At 47.6% G+C, this 21,205-nt stretch overlaps 1 long non-coding RNA gene across 1 annotated transcript in view; it reads left to right on the forward strand.

The window, feature by feature from the left end:
* Positions 1 to 21,205, forward strand: part of LOC147913555 (uncharacterized) — a 384,803-nt gene that overhangs the window by 151,485 nt on the left and 212,113 nt on the right. The window contains exon 3 of the long non-coding RNA XR_015556435.1: positions 20,054 to 20,113. This is a non-coding gene — a long non-coding RNA (uncharacterized LOC147913555). The remainder of the gene's footprint in view (positions 1 to 20,053; positions 20,114 to 21,205) is intronic.

The following is a 21,205-nucleotide window of genomic DNA, read 5'->3' on the forward strand; positions in this document are numbered from 1 at the left end:
TGAAAACAGACAAACTTGAAACCTGGTTCTGATTTCGCCTCACCTGGGAAGTCACCTGCGTTGACTGACTCTCTGATTACTTCTCTATAAGATGGGATGAAAGAAGCTGTCTTCAGAAACTTTTGGTAAGGATTAATGGTAAGAGTTAACATTCCCTTCGAGCGCTCTCTATATTCTGGCCAGTGTGCTAGGAACTTACATTCACCAGCTCATTGGATTCTGAGAACAGCTCCATGAGGCAGGTACATTATCATTCCCATTTCGCAGATGAGGAAACTGAGGTTTAGAGAGATTGAATACAGAAGTCTATATGACTCCAAAGCCGTTTCTCCTAACTGCTCAGCATGATAGAGTGGGTCAGGTATTCAGTTAACGACTTTCCTTTCTCCCTGCCTCACGGCTCCTCTATCTGATCTTTCTTTTGGGCATCCAGTCATGGGGATGAGACATAAGGATTATCTTTCTTCTCTTCCTTTCTTGACGTGGTTCTTCCTGTTTGAATAGTTTGGGGTTCATCGTGTTCTGTCTCCTATATAAGAGGATCCTAGTAAAAGAACATGATGCCAGTCATATTGCAGACATCATAAAGATTAAAACCCTGGAGTGATGGCAACTCAGCAGTTAAGTGAAAATTCCCACATTAGGAGTGGGGGTTAAACTTTATCAGACTTTTCATAGTGCCATCACGCGGTGACATTCGTGGAGGAGCATTTCACAGGGCGTGGACACACAGCACACGGTCAGGCACCTGGGTGTGTCCTCCTCACCCACCGAAGAGCATGGAGCCCTGTCGCTGCCCGGCTGGGCTGTTCCTCCACCTGTTTTCTTTCGTTTTCTTCTAAGCCAAAGCGTCAGATTCACTGGGTTTGCATTCAGCATATACGTGATGAGTTCTAGCCAGAAGGTCTGGGTTCAAATCCTGGCTTTACCCCCTACTTGCTGTGTGTCTTAAACTGCCATTTCCTCATCTGTAAAATGGGGATAAAATCATTGTTGTGAGGCTTAAACATGAATTAGTACATATCAAGTCCTTAGAATGGTTCCCAGTCCCCGGCAAGCATTCAACAAGTGTCTGCCATTTGAGCATTCCGAGTGCTTAATCACCGGTCAGGCCAGGGTAGCCCCCACTGGGCAAGCTAATGTTGGACATTAAAGGCAGTTCATGTATTATACTTATTAAATATGTTGGAGACCTTTAAAAAAAATAAGACAGGGAGTCTAGAACGCTAAGAGTTAGACATCAGCCAGAAGGGTGTTCTATTCTTTGTGGCCCAGTGGTGAGGTGACTCACCCTCAGCTTTCATAGCCATGATAGTGGACACTTTCTTATTTCTGGTAGAAACATTACAAGGCACAACGTGTGACTCTTTCATGGCACAGAGCAGGCCTTTGCAGCACATCTCAGATGTGTGCTCCTTCCCTCACGCAACTTAAATAAATTAGTTGGGAATGGGATGGCTTCATCCAGGTGGTTCCATGGAGCCCCAGGAATCTTTCATCAAGTCCACGCTGTATCAGGTGAGGGAGACTCGAACACAGCTCAGAAGCCCCCTGGCTTTCTGGGAAGGATCCAGTCATTCATTTCTTCATTCCCATCTTTTGACAATATTTATCGAGTGGATCCTATGTTCACAGAGCTCTTCTAGGCAGTGGGGACACAGCAATGACCCCGACAGACAAAAATCTCTGACCTCATCGACCTTATCTGCTGCAGCAGGATTTCTCAGTCTTGGCAGTATTCACATTTTGGGCCAGGTGACTTTTTGCTACGGGAGGCAGTTCCGTGCAGTGTGGGGTGTTGAGCAGCATTCTTGGTCTCTACCCACTGGGTGCCAGCAGCATCCCCTTCCCCAGTTGTGACAACCAAAGTCTCTCCGGGCACTGCCAAATGGCCCCTGGGGGGTGAACCACCCACGGCTGAGAATCATCTTCTATGGAGAGGGAGATGATAATCTGTAAAACAGTGTCCTGGAGAATAACTACCCAGGGGAGAGATGGGGTCCCTGTGGGGAGGGGTTGGTTCTTTTACAAAGGGTGGCCGAGCAAAGCCCACTGAGATGATATCTGAGCCAAGACGTAAGAGGTGGACGTGCGGCAGGAGAGGTTGGGCAGAAGGAGCAGCCAGTGCAGGAGAATGTGTGTGAGATGGAATGAACAAGGGGAAGAAGGTCACTAGGGGGCTGAGGCCAGACAGGTAATGGTGGTGGGCTGGGGGCAGATGGCTGCATAAGGCTCTTCCTCTGAGAGAGACGGGAGGTGTTGAAGGCTTTAAGCAGAAGAGCGGTATGACCTGACTTCTGTTTATGAAAGATGCCCTGGCCATACGGGGCAAGGGCAGGCGCAGGGAGGGTATTCAGGAGGTTGTTGTAATGATGGTGGTCCAGACTAGGGTGGTGGAGACGGAGATGGTGAGATGTGGGTGACTCTGGTTATCTTCTACGGGTGAAGCTGGGAGGATTTACTGATGGATTGGCGGTGTGGTGGGAGAGGAAGGGAGGCATCAGGGATGACTCTGAGGCATTTGGAGTGAGCAGTGGAAGAAAGGAGTGTCCGAGTTTCCGCTGGCAGCTGTTGAAAATGCTGGCCCTTGTCCCCAGCCTGGGAGGGGGGTGGTGAAGGCCATAAAAGTGGTTCCTCTCCAGTTTTCTCATTACCGCTTTGGCCTGAGCTGTTCTACTCCCCTCTGTTACCTGCATCATAATCACTTTTGGGTGCTCGTTAAAATGCAGGCTCCTGGGCCCCAGCCAAATATACTGAATCAGAATTGCTGGGAATCCGTGTTTTAGGATAAGCTCCAGGGGATTCAGACACTGCTCATTTTGAGAGCTCCAGCGCCAGGGGACACAGCTGGAATAGCTCTTAGCTTCTGCTAGGGGAGCCTTCCTTTGTCTGGCTGTTCACTCGGGCCCAAATCTTGGCCCCATTGTTTCTCTTCCCCCGTCCCTTACCAGGCCTCCCAAGGCCTCTCCATGAAACAGGCCTGTCCTATACTATATCCTGTTAATCTTTCAGCTTCTTCATTTTTCCCGCTGATGCCATTCTTCTGATCAGATCTTCAAGTTTTAATCTGTTGTTGCTGGTGGAAGGCTGAGTAACTTGAACAACAGGCAGATTTATAATCTTAGAATGGTAGAATATTGCAACTACAGGGGACCTACGAGGGCGTGGAGATCATCTCTTTCATTTTTTCCAGGCGAGGAAACTAAGGCTCAGAAAGAGAAGTAATTTTGTGCAGTTTGACCCAACAATAATGCTGCTAGGTACCCTTGCCTGGAAAACGTAAGATCTGATCGTGTTGCATCAGGACCTTTAGCCTTCCAGCCCTCAGTAAAGGTTTCTCATTCTCACATGAGCCTATCTGGCCACATTTCAATTGCTGTTGTTATTTAACTTAAGAAAATTGTTATGTGCTTTACGTTGAGTGTCAACACTTCACCAGCTCTTTTGTATTTCAGTCCCTGTACCTCTGAGCTCTGTTTTAGGGAAATCGGTGGCTTTAAGTAAAGTCTTGAAAGTCATTATTTTGTTTCCTCATTTTGCAAGAAAGTGTTGGCTCCAGGAGGGGAAGCTTCACAGAGCCAGAAGTGAACTGTGGAGATGGTGGCAGCCCAACCGCTGTGCGGTAAGCCTGGCTTTTCGAGTCCTGCTGCTTGATAAATACCGTGCTAAATGGATTTTGGCCCTGGCCCCTGACTAACCAGATAACAAATGGATACTTTAATAACTTTGTGATAATAAGGGTCATCCACCTTGTGCTACAACAGCCTCCACTGGGGGATTTCACATTGGGATTATTTTATTATCACGAAAACATATTTGCTTTATGAAGAGAACATATTTCCTCATAATGGTGAAGCTTCCTTTACCCTAAAAACATCCTAACTTGCTCTCTCTGAATAGTCACTTTCTTAATTTTAATTGTGAGAAATCAGAGATTGAGGAATGGGTGAAATAAAGGAAAAGTAAATCATCATTGTCATCACTGTCATCATCATCACCATTGTTATCACCATCACCATCATTAGCGTTATCATTGTCATCATCATCATAGTCATTTTCATTGTCGTCATCACCATTGTCATCATAATCAGTCATTTTCGTCATCATCACCATTGTATCACCATCACCATCATTAGCGTTATCATCGTCTTAGTCATTTTCATCGTCATCACCACCATTGTCGTCATCATTGTCATCATAATCAGTCATTTTCATCATCATCACCATTATCATCATCATTATCATAATTTTCATCATCATCGTTAGCATCATCATCATCCTGATTGTCACCTTCAGCATCAGCACACCTACCCTTTACTGACTTAACTTGTCCTTCATGTACTCTGTCTTAGATGATCATCCTAATAGCTTTATGTCAGGCAGGTACGACTTTTCTCTTTTTAAGGATGATATACCTGGGGCTCATAAAAGTAAACTTCCTTATCCAAAACCATCAATGTCTCTCTGGAAAACGGCAATTTCTGGCACCACATTCCCTGGCAACTACTCCTACCCGATGGAGTGGAAGACATATCCCATGCCAACTAGGGTTGGAGCTGTATCTCTCAGAGATAAAGCTTCCAGAGGCACATGGGACAGTCAGAAGTGCTATATTATGTAGACCTCAACAATGAATATTCAATTAACCTTGACTGATCTAATTGGGCTGACCTGCTCCCTGTGAAGATAGGAAGAAGAGATGACTCCATCTCTGCTTGGTATGGGATGTCACCTCTTCTTGAGCTGGAGCCACCGCCCAGAGAATGTGGTGCCAGGCTGCCCAGCTTCCCCTCATTTTTTATAATGGCATCAAAAACTAACATGATATGAAGTTTTCAGCAAATGGATCACCAGCGTTTGCATCTTGAAGTGAGGCCATCTGCTCCCTTGGGCTGGGGCCACTGGGGTTGGGTGGGGGCTGTGCAGCAATTTCTTCTGATGGAGTCTTGTCAAGACAGACTTCATGTTCCTCCTTCCTTTTCTCCTTTGCTTCCTCCTTCCTTGGCCTTCTGTTGATCCCAAAGTCCATATCCACCAAGAAAAGTAATTAAAAAAATCAAAGCAAACAGCCTCCACCCATCTAGCCAAGAGGAGAACTAAAAAAAATTCTTTGATCCATCAGTACTACAAGTTGCTTAACTGGATAGTGACAGTTTCCCAGATGAATCCCCTAAAGATGTGCATCCTGGCCCCTCTCTCCCAAAGACCCAGACAATGCTTTGCACTAACAGGAACTAGGAGAACTGCCAAAGCCATTTTAGGTTGGTTTTGGAGATATTGCACGCAGGCTTACTCCTTTGCCTTGTTGGTCCTTCTTGCTTTCTCATTATGGGGGGTTCCTGTCAAAGCCCATTTGTTAGAGGCATGCCTTCTGGGTTGATGTCAGCAAGCCGCCCTGTTTGTAAAGGAGGTGAGGTATGGGGAACAAGGAGCTGAAGTGTCTGAGTGCCATAGAGCTAAATAAACACAGGGAAGAGGTTTTTCAGAGCTGTTATTGATTGGATGCTGAGGAGTTATTAAGTTCTAAGAATGGCTTATTACACCACTTTGGCCAAGATTAAAGAGGAGTTAAGCCGCGGATATCCGTTGAGGGCCCTTTCTACATTTAGAGCCCTCTGCTGAGGCCCCTGCCCTCCCCGGCAAGCCTCTCCTTTCCCCTCTCTTCCCCCTCTCCCCCCACCCAGGTTGTCTGATATAAGATACTGTCAGGACATTTTCCGACTTGGTTTATCTCTCTTAATTGAACACCCCTAGGAGCCCTGTGTGGAATGTCTTTATCGAATCACCCGTTTCCCCAAGTTAATGCAAACTGTTTTCCAAGAGAAAAGAGCGGTGTAATTATTTCACGAGGATCTGAGAACAAGCAGACTTGGGATGTAATGAGAATCCTATTAGGCTTACTGGCTCTGTAACTAACAGCTTCCAGTTTTGGCAGCTAAATCAGGGGTTTCCATCAGATCGGTGGGGGGTTCAGGGAGGCATGAACCTGTTTGGGGGGTAGGCTCACCCAACATTGTTATGTTAAAACAGCGAGTGGCTTCATCAGCTAGAATTTTAGTGGGAAAAATGGTGCCTTCTATGTATTCATATAATTAGCACTCGTGAGCTCTTTACTCATCCTCACCCAAATGAATCATCTGATGTACAGTGCCTTGAACGTGGAAAGTGCCACATAAATGGGTTTAATGACTCTTCTATTACCACAGGTTTGCAATCCCCTGGGGCCAGATGTGGTTTGGAATTCATCATTTCTCAGATTTTAGAAAGACTATGAGGTGCCGATGCTGTACCTTCCATCACACCCCCAGTACGGCCTGGGGCAGCGCTTCCTAATCAAACATATTAATATTTCTGCAAAAAGCCAATATTCACACTAAGTGGGATAAATAAATATCACTAGGCTGATGAGTGGCTATTCTTTAGGTCAAAACAGTCCATCGAATGTTGGAGATTTCTTTTGGTTCAACCTCATATAAAGAGTCTCATGTTAGGTCAGGGGAGATTGGCCACCAGATGAACCTAAGTCAGATTGAAGAAGAAAGTTTCAGTTTGCAGAAAGGTTTTGGAATCTCTGCTGGATGACCTGGGCCTCTACTTACTTGCCCTCATTTGTCAGAAGGCACCTTGGCCTCCGTTCTTTCTGGTAACCAAATTTTACTTGTTGGATGGTGTGTGTGTGAGTGTATAAGAGAGATAAGTCTGTTTCAGCTCCCTCTTCTTCCTACATCTCCAGAAGGACCTTGGATCCCAGACCCCGCCAGGGAAACCCCATCCATCGTCTGACATTTAGAAGTTTATTGACTGGAATGAAAGAATTGTCAATTTCAAAACGTGAAAAACCACTGGGAGATAGGATGCTTTCTGCAAACATTCCTGCACGGTGACGTGGAAAGAAAACAAGAGAAAAGGCTGCTTTGTTGTTTTATTAATTTACTTCTGACTGCTGTTAGTTCTGAGGTCTTCAAGTTTCTCAGCAGATATTAAACGAATCCTCAGGAACCCCTCTGTGAAGTACCAATAATGCACCGTGTAGGAAATGGAGGTTAAACGAAGATGAAAACTCCACGGGGCCGGGCTGTTCTTGCTTCCTTTACCCCAGAGGTCCAAGTGCACGGAGCATGCACACCCCTAATTCTCCAATGAGGTCAAAACTGAACCCGCCGTCTTCTCTCCCACTTGCACCTTGACAGGGATCCCCCGGCTCAGGGAACTGCACGGTTAGCTGCCCAGGGGCTTGTACAGAAACCGGGGGATCATCCTTTCCTCCCCACCCTCACTCCCCACACCCCTTGAATTCTTCCATCCCAGGTCCTAGGAAATCACTCCCTGAAGACTTTTCCCTCCATCTCTCCTCTTCCATCCACCTCCCCCATCTTGGATTCGCCTTGCAGCCTCTTCCTATGTTCCTCTTGTCCACTCCTGCACCCCTAAAATCCAGAGCAGTCTTTTCAAACACACACGACCTTGCTCAAACACCCTGCTGCTCTCTTAGAAAGGTCAAAATTCTTAGTGTGGCCTTTAAGACCCTGAATGGCCCATCATGCCTGTTTCTCCAGTTGTTCCCATTCCCATACTCCAGCGACACTAGTTCGGTCTCCAAAATGCCAGCCCAGGGCCTCTGCCCCAGCTGTCCCCTCTGCCAGGGTGGCTTCTGGCCCCACTTCTTCTGCCAGTGCCTGTCATTCTTCAGATCTTGATGAGCCAGGGGAGATCTCATAGCGCCCCGGACTTTTCCTTTTGTGGCACGTATCACACCTGTAACTACCCAGTTCTGTCGTTCCCTGCTGAGCCTCTCCCACAACAGACTCTAAGCCCCGAGAGGGCGGGGGCCCCGCCTCTCTCCTCCGCAGTGGTCTCCCGGGGCCAGCATAGTGATGGTGCTGGGGTGGACCCCCACAGCGGACGGGTGGGTGAGGGCTGCTCCTGGAGGGGCCCTGAGTGCAGGCTTCTTTTCCAGGTTCCCGTGAGCCCTGGCTGATCAGATTCCACTCTGCTCCAGGAGCAGCTGTGGGGACTGATGGGCACTGGAGCTTGTGGGAAAACGTCCCCAGCTGCATGGGTCTCAGCGTCACCTGGCACTGTTTCCTTGGGATAAGTGCCGAGTGAGCTCGCGGCTCCTCTCGAGGACTGGGAGAAGTGGCTGCCTCTCCCCAGGGTGGGACAGACTTCCCCACTTAATCACCCCGGCAGCTGGGATGCTGCCTGGTGCCACGTGCCAGCACGGCGGGCGTGAGACCAAGGCCAGGGCTGCTTGGCGGCGTTGCCTTCCCCAGCTGGTCCTGCTTCAACACTCATTATTCTCCTTGGGAGGCTTCTAGCCTCCGAACATCTGCTTTATGTGGATGGTGAGCTCCCCACGCGGGCCGTCTTTGGGGAGCCCATGGAAACATTACCTTTGGTGGTGTCTGATGCCGCCCTGGCTGTGCCCACCGGCCGGTGCCTCCTGATCCTACCGCCCGCTGGGGGTGAGGGGGGGACTCCTACACTCAGGTTTAATTAAAGGCAAACTGGTGGGATTCCAGCCAAGGTCAACCCAGAGGCAGGAAGCTGTTTGGCAGATGGCGTTACATCTATGTCGTAACCCGTCTTAACGATTTCATTCCCTAGCGGCGGAGCCTGGAACCGTACTCCCAGGCAGGCTCTTCCCAGACTCACAGGGGGTGAGAACAGGCCAGAGCTTTCCTGGGACGGGCCGAGCGAGGGGCATTTCCTTCACCTCTGACGACTTCTCCTCTGAGGCCTGCAGGCTGTGTGATTCAGGGCATGTCAGCCCGGGCAGGGCTGGGAGGGTTTTTAATGAGACGGAGAGGGTTGTCTGTCTGTCTTACTAGGTAAGTGCAAATACCCACAACCCTCAGAGACTGCGCTTGACTGTACTCAAAGGAGGACCCAGAAGGGCTGCCCTGGACTCATATTTGCATTTTTCTGACAAACAAAAATAGGAACTAAAGCAGGAGTCTGCTTAAAAACGCTGCTAGTTCAGACCAAGCGCTTTTTATGTGCCAGGGACTCTGCTCAGTTCTATGAAGAACAGAAATATGGCTAAGACACAGGCCCTGCCTGGAACAGGTTGCACTCATTCGGAAGAATCAGCCATTTGCGTGATTAAACACTCGTTCACTCAACACATATGTGTCGAGTACCTGCTGTGTACCTGGGGGCTGTACAGAGGGTAGAAGAAAGCAGCATCTGTGGGACATGGATGGGACACGGATGGGACACAGTTCTGTGGGACAGACAGATGTCCACTTAATAATTATGCAATGAATGCAAGTTACTAGTGCAAATTAATAATCACAAGCTTTGGGAAGTGCCATAATGTACACGATGCTGCAAGGGTATGTCACAGGGGTTTCTTACCTAGTGTGGTACATCACAGAAGGCTTCCTGGAGGAAGTGATGTTTGGACTGCGACCTAAAGGGTGGGTAGGAGTTCAGCAGCAGAATGGAACTAGAGACCTTTCCAAGCCAGGGTGACAGCAGGTACAGCTAGAGCTCAGAGAGTGACAGGGTCAAGAGTGGAGGAAGAGGAAGTGAGGGGAGGGGGCAGACCTTATGCAAGGCACAGGTAAGGCGTTTGGACTTGACCCAGGAACACAGAGAGGCCACCGAGAAGTGGGAAGTAGGAAGCAACGTGAGCTTTAGGAAGGGAACCGAGGACACTCTGATGTAGATGAGGAAGCGTAGTTGAAAGCAAAACCGAGAAACTCATTTGGGGTTTCTGCACGATGCAGGGATTATATTTAAGCAGCAGTTGTTCTGAACAGAAGGTGGCTTCTAATTGCAGTTGTTCGGCATTGAATCCACATTCACACTTGCAATTATTTCACTGTTAAAAGAGCTGACGGCTCCCTCTTCTGCAGGGAGGCAGTCTCGAGGGAGCCCTAATCCCAGGGACTTGGCTCACACCAGGCCCCCCGAGTATCAGACCACACTCCCACAAAGCTGTTCTTGTTCGCTGGCCACGGAGACAGATGGGATGTGGGCACGGGGTAGGGAGGGCTGATGAGGAGGAACGGCCATCTCAGCAAGGACTCTGCGCCAGCTGAGTGAAGGGAGGTGATGACACAGCTGAGAAGAATCGGTGTCTCAGTGTCCACACGGGCACTGGACCAGGGCCAGCAGAAAGCACCGATGGACGTGATTCATTACCGCTTGTTGAGAAAAGGATGTGATATTATGACCCCCCACACCACCCTGGACTCGTATTTGCATTTTTGCAAAAAACCAAGGAAAGCCCCCTTGGTTTCCTTGGAGGAAACCAAGACCAGAGAGGTCAAACAACCCTCCAGGGTCATATGGCGAAGCAAGAGCAGAGCAGGGACTTGAGCTGAGGCTTGTCTGAGTCCAGAGCACATCGTCTTAACCTCGACACTGTGCCGTGACTCAGGTGGGCCTGGGAATTTCCTGGAAGAGGTGGTCTCCAGTTAAGCTCCAAGTGCCTGTTAAGTGATGCAAAGGAAACAAGAGAGGAAGCTGCAGTCAGACAGTCTCCCATATCAGCTGTGTGTCCTTGGGCAATTTGCTTACCCTCTCTGGGCCTCGTTTGTAAGATAAGCTAATATCAGTGACGATATTGTTGGGCACATTTGTTGAGTTTGCGCCAGGCTCTATTCTCGGGTCTTTACACATAACTCACAGCAGCCCTCTGAGAAAGGTGCTATAATTATCCCCATTATCAGAGGAGGACACTGAGGTGCAGAGAGGTTACATAACTCGCCCAAAGTCACATAGCTAGGGAGAGGTCCAGTCTCACTCCTGAGCCTCATAGGCTGTTGTAGAGATCAAATGACACAATGCATACAGAATTCTGGCCACAGAATGCCACACACACAGCAGAAGCCAATGCACAGGTTAGGGACATCCATGAATGTTATGTAACCATTTTGGTTTCCTCTGTAAAATGGGATGATGACAGGACGATTTATTGGGTGTTACAATCATCTCATTAACAGCCTCCTACAATGAAGGCTGTTACCCCCATTCTGCAGATGGGAAAGCCGAGGCTCCAGGAAATAGAGTTGTTCAAGGTCATGCATCTACTGAAAGAGGGAGCAGGATGTCCAGTCCTGGGCTGGACAGTCCTCTCCTGAATCGAGAGCCCAGCTCCTAACCTTTGATCCTCTGGCTGGTGCCCTCTTCCTTCTCAGCGACTTGTCTCAGGACGGGACCAGAAAGCTCAAGGCAGCCCCAGGCATTCCTGCTCCCTTGGAGTCTGGTCCACGTCCCTCTAATCGGCCTGCCCAGGGCTCCGTGCTCCAACTCTCCCGTTTCTGCACAAATGGCCGGTGATGTCACGCGGCTTCCTGACAGCTTCTCTCTCAGGAACCCTGAAGAAATCCTGGGCAGATTGGATAAAAAGCCCTTGTCAGACATCCTAATTTTAGTGTCCTCCCTCGTGATTCCATTCGGGAAGTATTTATTTAACACTTCACTTGTTTTGCCATTCTCCCCGACATCATTTTGCAAAAGCTCCTGTAATAGTCCGTGTCTCCTTCACCCGCTCCCCGCTGTTCTCGTCCTTGGGAAAACTTGAGTGCTGTGTTCAGCATCTCGAGCCAGGGATGTGTCCGAGTTTCCTCTTGCATCACTAATGCTCTCCTTTATCTGCATGCTGCATCTCCCAACATTCTTGCAGACTTCTGCATGACCGTCTTCCCTCGTCCCATGACGTCTCCTTCAGGTACTGTGCCTCTCGCCAATGGACATTTTTCATGCCATAAGTTTCCTCACAAGGGCACAACGATGAAGCATTGTTTCTCTCCCAGACTAGATTTTATCAGCCTTCTCCAGCTTCTCTTCTCAAAACTCTCCCCTTGCCTGGCAGCACAGCACGGGCAGGTGGGCTGTTCTCCTGCAAGTCAGTTACCCTCGGGTGTCAGAGGCCGTCCCTGCACCCTGGATGGGCGGGGAGGATGGGGCCGTAGCTGACCGCACCTCACTCAGTGAGTTTGAAATTCTCATTGCGTTGGGGGGCACTGCGTTTCTGCTGTCGCTCACGCTTGTTCTTGATTCAGTGAATCGGTAACTCCATTAGACACGCCTGATACAGATCCTATTAATTTTAATGGCTTTTGAGATGAATAGAGGAGAAAGCCTCTCTTCATTGTCCAGATGTAGGTAGAAGTCTGTGGTTTTATATATTTATTTTTATTTGAAAAAAAAATATGGTTAAGGCACCAAAAGAGGGAAAGAAGTATAGGTCTGCTGGGATTTTGTTTTTTCGTCCTTACTTTAAAAAGAAATTTGAGATAAAATTCACATAACATAAAATTAACCATATTGAAGTGAACAATTCGTGGCATTTAGTACATTCACAGTGTTGTGCGATCATCATCTCTATCTAGTTCCAAAACATATTCGCCTCCCCGCAAAAGCACCCTGTAGCCATTAAGCACTTATTTCCTGTTCTCTTCACCCCCCAGCCCCTTGAAACCACTAGTCTACTTTCTGTCTCTACAGATTTGCCTGTTCTGGATATTTCATGCCAGTGGAATCAGACAATATGTGGCTTTTTGTATCTGGCTTATTTCACTTAATATTTCCAAGGTTCACACTGTAACATGAATCAGAACTCCCTTCCTTTTATTTTTTTTGTGAGAAATATCAGCCCTGAGCTAACATCCATGCCAATCTTCCTCTTTTTTATTTTTATTTTTTTTAGCTGAGGAAGACTGGCCCTGGGCTAACATCCATGCTCATCTTCCTCCACTTTATCTGGGATGCTGCCACAGGCTAGCCTGACAAGCGGTGCCTCGGTGCGCACCTGGGATCCGAACCCGGGCCGCCAGCAGCAGAGCACGCGCACTTAACTGCTACGCCACGAGGCCAGCCCTAGAACTCCCTTCCTTTTTACGGCTGAATAATATTCCATTGCATGGATAGACCACATTTTGTCTATCTATTCATCTGTTGATGGACACTTGGGTTGTTTCCACCCTTTGGCTCTGTGGGGCTTTTAAACTTTGCAGACGTTGTCCCAGATCCGTAGCCTCTGCCCTTAGCTCTTTTTTCCTTTGTGAGAATCCTAAGTCTCGATTCCCTTGCCTCTCTCTGGAGAGAGCAGTTAGAGGTGTAGGAGCTCCATGGTAAGTGAGAACCACAGGGTCTCACGACGGGGAGTCTGGCACTACCACTTGCAGTTGTCCTCTCCCCCCATGGGGTGGCCTTGACTCCTCAAAAAGCATTACTCAGGGCAGAGACAAGTGGTCTACAGCCTGGCCGCACGCTGTTGTCACCAGGGCAGATTTGAGCATTACCAAAACTCCCGCTTCACCTCCGGAGAGTCTGACTGGATTCGTGTGGGGCCAAGTCCTGGCAGTTTTTGTTCGTGTGTTGAGTGGGTTGAATAGTGGCCCCCAAAACATATGTACAAGTCCTAACGCCCAGAGGGAGCGGGGATAGAAAGCTCTGGAAAGGAGCTGTAAAATGCCTCATTGGTTGTTTATCTGTAGCAGACATGACCAAGCTGCTTTAATATAAGACATCGTTCAAAATGACCAGATAGCCCAGAGAATGGGAGAAAATATTCACAAATGATGTATCTAATAACGGACTTGTATCTAGAACATATAAAGAGCTCTTACAAATCAATTATAAAAAGACAAATAACCCAATTTAAAAATGGGCAAAGGATCTGAATAGACAGTTCTCCAAGGAAGATGTACAAATGGCCAACGAGCTCATGGAAAGATGCTCAGCATCATTAGTCATCAGGGAAATGCAAATCAAAACCACAATCAGATACCACTCACACCCACTAGGGTGGCTAGAATCAAAAACATAGGGAATAACAAGTGTGAACTAGAATGTGGGGAAATTGGAACCTTCGTACACTGCTGGTGGGAATGTAAAATGGTGCAGCCGCTTTGGAAAATGAGTGATTAAACATAGAGTTACCACAGGACCCAGCAATTTCCATATTCCTATATCCTCCTAGGTGTATACTCAAGAGAACTGAAAACATACGTCCACATAAAAACATGTACCAAATGTTCATAGCAGGCATTATTCACAATAGCCAAATGATGGAAACAACCCAAATGTCCATCAACAGGTGAATGGATAAACAAAATCTGGTCCATCCGTACAGTGCAGTATTTTTCAGCCATAAAAAAAGAATGAACTCCTGACGCATGCTACAACTTGGATCAATCTTGACAACATTGTGCTGGTCACAAAAGACCACATATTGTGTGATTCCATTTGTGTGAAAGTCCACAACAGGCAAATTGACGGAGATAGATTAGTGGTTTCCTAGACCGGGGGGTTTGGAGGGTGGGGGTGATACCTAAGGTATGGGGTTGCTTTTTGAGGTGATGAAATGTTCCAAAAATGACTGTGGGGATGGTTTCACGTATCTGCGAATATACTAAAAACCACTGAATTGTGCACTTTAAATGAGTGCATTGTGTATATGAATTACATCTCGATAAAGCTGTTTTTAAGAAGTCCCTGGGAACTGTAGCCCAGAGCCCAAGTCCCTTCCGGTTCCTGCCAGTGAACTGGCTGTGCGATCATACACTGAAGCACACAGTAAATGCTCAGTTAACTGGGGTTGTGCTTTTCCTGCATTACATCCCAGGAGGTCCGGGCGCTTCCTCTGCAGCTGCATCGGGTTGGTGTTGTCAGATGCGGTCTGTTTGGTGTCTCCGTGACCAAGTGACATGTTTAAAGACTACAGTCCTTCATGCATTCCACAAAAACTGTGGGCGACACTCTGCAGTGTTCCAGTGACATGGGGCTGGAAGGGTGTTTAAATGGGAGTGACCTGGACTGGTTTATACTTGCAGACAATCCTCTGGCTGTAGAGGAGAGGATGGACTGTGGGGGAGAGAAAATGGAGTCAGGGAAGCCACTGCAGTGAATGTGACCTGAGTTCAGGCGTGAGCATCTAAGAGGGACAGGCATCCCCAGATGGAGGCATTTCATAGAGCAGGAGGGCTTGGTAGCTGATTGATGGGCAGGTGGGAATATGGGGCTGGCTTTTGCAGAAATGAAGAGAGGATGGTTTGGGGCCACCTGGTTATCATGGCCTCCTGAGGGCACCTGGTTAATCTGCTGGATGTGGTTGAAAAAATGAATATATGTGAGGCCATCGGTCAGATAAGGCCAGGGCTGGGGGGTGGGGGTGGCAGGGCAGAAACCTGATGGGATGGATCCCCAAGGTGGGCTTCCCAGTCTCCTGGGTCCTGGACCGCCCATGAGAAGCTGCCGGCCCCATTCTGTGACCTCTGCACGGGTAGGTTTGTGGGGTGCTGGCAGAGGAAATAGGAGCATGCCATGGAAATGCCTCATTCGCCCCCACGGTTTGTGAGAGAGTCTCGTGTGTGCTGCAGTCCCCTGCCTGAGGTTCTGGGGTTTACGTGGCGCCTGCTCCACGGGACCAGGAAAACCGGCAGGCAGTGTTGCCGAGGGGATGGCACAATGGCTTTGGACGCAGGGGTTCCGGGGTTCAGACCTGGAGCTGCCCCTTCTAAGCTGTGCAACCTCCGACGAGTCACTTAGCTTCCCTGAGTCCAGCTTACTCACCCACTAAATGAGCGTGATAGTCCTCTCCTTCCAGAAACGGTAACATCATTACTTTCATCTTCCAGTTGGAGAAACACAGGGACTGGGGGTTAAGTATGTTGTCTGAAGTCAAGTAGCTCACAAGTGGAAGAAAGACAGTTTGGATGCAGGCAGTCTAGAGCCTGTTTCCTTAGCCGCTATGCTACTCTGTCTCCTGATGAGGTGTAGCTACGTAAATCTGGCCATCTGGGCCAGTTCTCCTGGGTGTCTAACCTTTGACAAAGTCCACAATGGACTGGGTTGAAGGGTCCTGTAAGAGCACCTAGCCCTCATTTTATTTTAAGTAATTTTACAGATATGGACTCTGAAGCTCAGAAAGGTTAAGTAATTTTCCCAGAGTCACACAGCAAGCCAACCAGACTCCCCCCTAGAGCCCAACTCTACCTGACCCCCACTGCAGCTCCCCTGCCCTGGCCTGCAGAGGGTCATTTATCCAAGTCCTGTTAACCCTATCCTTCCCAAATTCACACTCAGGGCCATCGGACCCTGGGGCCAGGGTCCCCCCGGCACTGCCATGACTGGTGTGGAACTCGGTTTTCCACAGCTGCATATCGATGCCTTAGACACAGCCTAGCATTTCAGAGGAGGCCGCATGTTACAAAAAAGGGCAGCAGGTGTTATTTGGGCTAAATTGACCTTGAAATTGATTTCTTTATTTTATGACTTACTGAGAGGAGATTAATACTTTTTTTTCCTGCAGTCTGAAACAATTTACATGGTAATAGAAGGCATCGTCAGTCAAATAAATTGCTGGAAGTGGTCGTGTTCCAGGGGAAAAAAATATGGAGCTTACTCACATCGATTTCTTTGCCTGGGGGAGAAGCGGAGATCGCAACATCTGGGAATAGGCAGCTAAATTTTATCTCTCATTTTAAAAGCAGAGGATTGAAGAGCTTAATCTGATGTTTACATGGAATTCTCTAAGTTGGGGGAAACAAGGCAGCCTGAGTTCTTCGCTGAAGGTTAACTGGCGTTTTCTCAGAAGGGCTCTGGGTGGTTTGAGTCGGGGATGGCAGGTGGGGCCTGGAAGACATTTTCAGAACATGGGCCTTAAGAAGTTGACGGCCTCGCTGCCTCTCACGGGGAGAGGCTGGTGACATAAACTCATACCCAGATCTGGGTGGGCTTGCCCAGTGTCCATGTGAATGGTGACCCTGCTTCCACGTTTCTGAGCTTTGCCCTGTGGCTACCCCACCAGGAACAGGCTTTGATTTCAGCTGGTGTGGCCGTGCAAATGGATGGGTAGCGTTTCTGTGTTGGGATGGATTCTGAGACTGCATCTGGGCTCAGCTGGAAAACTCAGCCTTCGATTAGTACTGCCTGCCCAGGGAACAAGAGGGTGAGTGTAGCTTGTGTGCCAACTACTTGAATTTCCTGGTCAAAACCATTAAAATATTCCCCCTTACACCAACATTTCTGTATCCAGACGACATTGACAGGACTATTGTCCTCCAAAGTGACCCCAAATCATTCGCCACATTACGCGAACTAAATTTTTTCCAGAAAATGTCAAGAAATGACTCCCTACCAAAAGGGCTCTGCTAGTATTGCCATTTTCTAGTCCCTTAAATTATTTTCTTCTCAAAATAAAATTAAAATTTTAAGATAAAATAAAAGTTTTAATTGATAATACAAGCCCAGAGTACACAGTTCAAGTCAGAAGAGTAAAATTAGTTTCTCTAGTTTCTCTCTCCAAAATCAGTGTTTTTTAGTTTAGTTTTTTTTTTTTTTTTTTTTTTCCAATTTCTTATCTATTTTCTGGAGATTTCAATGCATGTGCTACCTATGCATATATTCTAAAACAATGAACAGACTGTGGCATGCTATACATACCACTCTGCACGTTCCTGTTTTTCTCTGTCATTCTGTATCAGGTTGCCTCATTCTCTTTACCGAGGATGTCTAGATGCATTGTAACATATTTACTTGGTCTCTGAATAATGGAAATTTATGTTGCTCCTGATATGTCGTAATTCCAAAAAAGTGCTTCAATGAATATCCTGGGCATTGGTCATTTTCCACATGTGCAGACATTCTATGGCAGAAATTCCAAGAAACGGAAGTGCTAGTTCAAATATTATCAACTTTTACAATGTTGACCAATGTGTGATTCCACTGTGTATAAAGACACCTGTTTCTCTGTAGTCTTACAACCTTGATACTTTGTCCAACTTGCGTCTTTGCCAATCTCAGTAAGAAATAATACATCATCTTAATTTGCATTTCTTTTATTATGTGTGAAGTCAAGGATCTCTTAATGTAACAGACATTTGCATCACCATGTCCTTTGTGAAGTGTCTGCATCTCCTTTGCTTATTTTTTCCTTTGAGTTATGATTTTTTCATATCATCCTTTATTGCCTTTCACTTGGTTTATGGTATTATTTTTCATGCAGAAAAAACTTTATTTTTTAAAATTTTTAATCATTTGTTTTATGGCTTTTGGGTTCGGGGTCATAGTTAGAAAGGTCGTCTCTACCTCTCTGAGTTGATAAGAATCCACAGGATTTGATTACATTACATTCTCCAGTCGGCCCACGCAGCAAGGAGTTGCTTTGATTTTTTGCTCCTGAAAATGCAGTCTCTGTTGTATGTGGAAGTGGGTGTCATCTACAGTCACCTGGGGGCCACAATCTGGCCTTGTAGGCTCCCCAGCCAGCCCTGTTTCTCTCGGCATCCAGACTTCTCAAGGAGCATCACGCCCTTGTGGCCAGGACATTTTAGGGTGAGGGGGCCCAGGTGGCCCGGCCGACATTTAGAGTGCTGACCCCCTCTGTCTTTCACAGCTGGGGGCCCTGTGGGTCTTAATAGCTCCATCCCTGGGAACCCACCAGGTTCCCGATGCCTCCCCTTCTGCCCATTGCTCAGGGGGCTTTACCTGGCCATCGTCTTGGCCTTCTGTTAATCTGAAGGATAAACCCTTTAAAGGTCATTTTTACGCAAAGAATATCACATTCTAATGCAGCCTACCACTGCTCTCTGGGAGCTCATACTAGTTCATGCCAGGTCCCCGAGAGGGTGATGTTTGATGGCCTCTCTTTGAGGGTCCTCATCTCTCATCTCATCTCTGGTCCCTCTGCCCAGTCTGGTTTAGAACCCATTTATGTGCTTCTCACTGTTTTCACGGTAAGGAGGGAAACGGGCACAGGGCATTGGGTGTGGAGTCGGCTGCTCTGTTCAGGATAATACAGGAACTGTGCTAAAGAGGGTGGGGGCTGCCGATGCAGGCGGGTGAATGCACATTACAGGGTATGAAAAAGCCTAAAGGTGGCAGGAAGGGCAGAAAAAGTCTTCCAAGGGGAGCATACGGAGTTGGTGGCATCTCCATCACCTAGGGGTCAAGGCTTCCTATCCTACTAATTAACACGAGACAGAAGTAGGGCACAATGAGGGATAATCTGCTGAGTGGGAGACTGGCCTCTGGGACCTTAGGCTCAGGGATGTGGAGAGGGGAGGCTCCAGCTGGTGGGGGCGCGGTGGGAAGTGAGGAAAAACAAACTTGGAGCTTTAGGCACTCCTGGCACTTTGGAGGGGGGGCAGCTCCCCAGAGTTGGCTGGTGACCAACTGTACCAGGCTCCTGTGTGCTGTGCCTCAGGGAGAAGTGGATAAAGGCATCAGAGGGAGAAAAGGCCACCGTGATTCATGTCCATCTGTGAACCTCTCGGTTCAAGCCCTGGCTCTACTGCATCCCTGCTGAGTTACTTTGGACAAGTTCTCAGCTTCTCTGTGTTTCTCCACCTATAGAATGGGGCTGAGATAGAGACCTCCTTCTTATATCCTTGTGGAAACTGCCCAAAGATGCTGAGCACACAGAACTGCATGTGTTCCATTGACATGAGCTGTTGCTGGTGCGAAACAGTGAGAAGTCAACCCAAAACCCAGTAACAGCGCGGCTGGGTGTGGCTCTCCGAGGACCACTTGTGTCCTCAGGCTGGGCTGGAGTGTCCACACTCTGACAAAAATCTAGACCAGCGCTGCCCAAAAGAGACGTCACGAGAGCCACGTATGCAATTTAAAATTTTCTACTAGCCGCATTAAAAAGTAAAAAGAAACAGATGAAATTAATTGTAACAATATATTTTATTTTAAATATTCATAATATCTTTACATATTTAAATCTAGTATACTTTATTTTATATATTATTAAATATTATCATTCTAACATGTAATTGATAGGAAAATATTAATGAAATATTAATATTAATGAGATATTTCACATTCCTTTTTTTTTTTGTCAGTGTCTTCAAACTGCAGTGTGTAATTTATCCTCACGGCGCATTTCAATTTAGACTGGCCGTACATGGCTCGTGGCGGCCGTATTGGGCAGGGCGGGTCTGGGCCCCTCCAGGACAGGGTTAGAGAGACAGAGAACAGCATGGCAAAATGTGGAGAGAGACTCAGGGATTGTCTAAATTGAGTTACCCCAAATTAGAACTTCGTCCTCAACCTGGGTTCCTCCGCCTGTTTGTTTTGTTTTCGCCAGGACTGCAAGTCTGAAAACTCAGCCCTCCTGTCGGGTGCCAACAAGAGTCCACAAGACTCGGTAAGTGGAAGCGTGTTGCTGAGCAGATTAGATTTTGAAACTCCTTTTGCATGCTTTTCAGCCTCCTTGGTCTCCGTCATCAATCACCGGGAGTGTTTTTCACCTGAGGCTGATCTTGCTGGCAAAGTAACTGGGTTTGATGGGAATAAAGGTTCCCAAGCACTCACAGAATTTCTATTAGGGACACCTGGGGCCAGCGTCTCAGCCGGTGGTGCATAATAGGAAAGCTGAGCACCTCCCTCTGAGAAGGGCCAGGTCCACTTGGGGAACAGATCTGGGGGAGCAGTGACTGGTGGAGGGGCCACGGGATAGTCTGTTTATTTCTTGATGTGGAGACAGAGCCCCGGGTGCTGGGAAAGTGGGAAGGAAGTTTAACATCATTTGATTGTCCCCATGGTAAGGACGGGAGTGCTTACTGAGTGCTTTGGGCCCCGCATCATGGTGTTGGACTTGGGGTCCAGACTGTGAGATGATCTCAAGGGGCACGTAGGCTGCTGTTGTTGTTTTGTATTAATTGTTGTGTATTTGGCTTTATGATTATCTTTATAGCAAGCAATACTGACTTTCATTTATGGTAGTGATATAAAATTTCTTTTGAAAATATTTAGGTAAAAAAAGTAAGTTGACTTGAAGGAAAAAATAATATGGAAATAATAAGAATGCAGATACGGCAAGACATTGGGATAGTGACATGTGAACGGCTGAGAGTAGATTCTTTTATCAAAAGTTGTTCTCATGGCCCTGGGCAGGGTCCCTGTGTGTGTCTGTATCTGGCATGCTTCCCTTTCCTTGTGCCCCCATCTGTGCTGATACTCGGTGCAAACTGGCATCTAGAAGGACCTGCCTCTTGGCCTCTGTCTATTCCCCCAAAATGACTTTGAGGCTGGGTTTTTATCATAAACCCATTGCTGATCAGCTGAAAAAGCGTTCGTCTGTGATGCCGAGAGGAGGAGGAGGAAGGGGAAAGATGATGAGAAATGACAACCACGCAACCGACTTGCTTGTCTCACTTTGCAGTTGACCAAGTGTTTCATCTCTGTCCTCATTAAGTCCCCTCAATTACCCCATAAGGTAAGTGCTGTTTCTATCTTC

This window comes from Ceratotherium simum, chromosome 26, assembly GCF_057802395.1.
Source record: "Ceratotherium simum simum isolate JZ-2026a chromosome 26, ASM5780239v1, whole genome shotgun sequence".
Classification (NCBI taxonomy): Eukaryota; Metazoa; Chordata; class Mammalia; order Perissodactyla; family Rhinocerotidae; genus Ceratotherium; species Ceratotherium simum.